General features: G+C 32.7%; 1 pseudogene; it reads left to right on the forward strand.

Annotated features, from left to right (window-relative positions):
- Positions 1 to 378: 378 nt before the first annotated feature.
- Positions 379 to 628, forward strand: LOC118659366 (annotated as a pseudogene).
- Positions 629 to 2991: the final 2363 nt, after the last annotated feature.

Genomic DNA, 2991 nt, shown 5'->3' on the forward strand with positions numbered 1-2991 from the left:
AAGCTTGTCTTCCTCCATTGCCTGAGTAACCAAGCCTCCTGCTTGCTCCAGCTCCATGGCTGCCGGCCGCCATCTTGGTTGGGTTAATTTGCATATAGTTGCTTGGATTGGCTGGTGGTCATGGCTTAGGGTGTAGCGAAGGTACAGTCAATTAGCTTCTTTGTCTTTTATTAGTGTAGATTTCACACTATTAATTCATTTGTTTATCTTCTTTTTCATATATTTATTAATTTATTTAAAAATGTAATATTGAATTGCTCCAAGTGTCCAGGCCTGAAGCATCCTCCAGGTACTTGTCCCTCCCAGCGCCTCAAACAGCAGACCAGTCACCAAGGATTTTGTATCCAAGGTCCAAAAGTTTGTTACCCAAGATGATGAATGCTGAATGCTGACTTCATGGATGTAATGGATGCTGAAAATCAGGTGGAACTGGAAGAAAAAACACGACTTATTAATCAAGTATTGGAAAACCAAAACAAACTTGAAGATCACTCTGCAATGGTAGATGCAGTTAAGGAAGAAGATATGGAGCTAAAATCAGAAAACCAAATTCTTGGACAATATATAGAGAAACCTCATGTCAGCATCTAGTGTTTTTCAAACTGACACAAAAAGCAACAGGAAGTAACAGATTGATACCCTTTCTGTGTTATGGGTTGCTGCTGATCATTCTTTTTAAATTTGGATAGATTCCAGAAGTTATAATACTTTTGTTTGTGGCTTTATTGAATACTTATGAAGACAATGTCAGATCTAGGCAAAATTAAGAGCATAACTGAGACTGCCATGAATTTGTGTATTATGTTAGTCTATGAAAACATGAAAATGTAGAGACTTTGTAATTAGAAATGCATATATTAATAAAACTTAATGTTTTATAAAATTTAGGTTTAGCACTGTCTTTTATAATATAGTAGGAGATACAAGAAAAGAACCATATTGTGAAAAGTGACCCAAATCATGTACTGAATGCACAGCTTTATTTATCCTTCCACCTTGTGCCTCTTCTTCATTTGCTTTTCCTCCCCATTTCCCTTATCCTGAAGGAAAAACTGGTTTCACATTTGTAAGAGTAATTTTAGTAGTTAATCATTTATGAGAGTAACCTGAACAGTATTGTTGAAATTAAACCAAAAGTTAGGGCTTGTTATTTGTTATATAGCCATGTGCTTGAAGATGAGCTCTGGTTGTGCGGATGCTTGAAATAGAAAATTTTGAGGAAAAATAGAAGTAAGATGGAAAAAGTACTTGGCAAATAGTAGTAACCAACTCCAGATGTTTTTACATCAGATTTGTGTTATCTCTGGCACAGATTAGATCTTTTGGGGAATATATATATGAACGTGGATTAAGTTTGACTCACCTACATAAACCACATCTAGAATAGTTACAAAGAGTTTGGTTTCAAAGTATATTTATAGTATCTAGCAGATCAATTTTTGCAAAATCTTTTGAGTGTATTTTCAGAATCATGAATAAAATGGGAGAGTTTTACATATATAATAATTGATAATGTTTTCAGTAAGTTATGTCACTACTTCATCCAAAGTTTTCTGTAAGCCCAGCTACTTGGTATGCAGAGTTTTAGTCATTCTTTAATAATTTTTTAAAATGTAGTTTGTAGATTCCATTTGCTAAGGAAATTAATATCAGAAGTAATATTAAAGTTTTAAATAGGAAAAGAGATTCATTAATATAAATTATAGTTATTAGATTTGGGCTACTTTTAATTATGGAATAATATTATGTTTGTATTTGTGAATGATTCAGTGAATAACTATACCTGCATGAATATATAATCATACTGCAAAACATTTCGCATCCCTTTTGTGACCTAATTTATGAATGTTTAAAATTGTGTTGCAGTTTTGCTTTACTGTTTAATAAAAGGCTGCTTCAGAAATATATATGTATATATGTTATTACACATCTATCATGTTTCAATTACTATGCTAGAAAAATAAGGTATAAGGCAAAGTTCCTTTTCCTCACAGATTTAAAAAATCCACAATGCAGATAGACAAACTGGCAATTCAAAAAAAAAAAAATGCAATGTGTGGGGATGGATAGATAAAGAGCTCAGAGAAAGTTACTCAAAAGAAAAGATAAGAGGCTGAGGTTTCAATGGTGACTAGGGATTTGTTGCACAAATCTTGGCGAGGTAAGAATCACTAGGATGTTTCAGGCAGAATAAATAATATGTGCAGATAGAGAGACAAGGCAGAGAGCAATCATTAGAATGATGTGGCTTGAAGTAGGGCATGTGAGGGAGAAAGGTTCAAGTCTTGAAGAGATTTTGCACCACAATAAGGAATTTGTCCTTGGAATGACAGGCACTATTGATTTATCTTACTAAGGGGACAGAGATAATCAGCAATGCATCATTGAGGAGACTGGATAATATTCAAGGAAAGAGTTGTGTTGAGCCAGACCAGAGTTCTAGAGATAGGAAGAGACCTAATGCAATTAGACCAAGTGAAAAAGGATGAGGTTTTAAAAGCATTGCAATTAATTTATCATTCATACCATTTCATGGGCCTACTACAGATATGGATAAACAGTCTGACATGGAAATAAATCAAGCAAATGTTAAAATTGCATCTGGTGATGCTCACTGCATTTATCCAGTTAAATTTATTTGTGTATAACATCATCCTATTGTTTTCTGCTTTAAAAAATAATACCATTAGATCAGTCATTTATTTTATTAAACAGCTTTAATGTGATAAATAGTATCTTACCAACTTCTTTTGGAATTGGGGAAAAAAACAAAACGTTTTTGAAATAGTTCTGAACTAAGTGAAGATAAATTTATAATAGCTAAAGCTTTGTGTTGAGTTAAAATAGCATGAGATAATTTGTAGATTACTTTGAAATATGTTGAAATATCACATCTTATTTGAAAAGATTTATGAAAAATCATATATTTATACCTTTATGAAACCATTCCATTATTCAGCTGCATTTACTGGTAACAATTTTATTTCCATG

The sequence above is a fragment of the Myotis myotis genome, unplaced genomic scaffold (assembly GCF_014108235.1).
Source record: "Myotis myotis isolate mMyoMyo1 unplaced genomic scaffold, mMyoMyo1.p scaffold_m19_p_1, whole genome shotgun sequence".
In the NCBI taxonomy this organism is placed as follows: Eukaryota; Metazoa; Chordata; class Mammalia; order Chiroptera; family Vespertilionidae; genus Myotis; species Myotis myotis.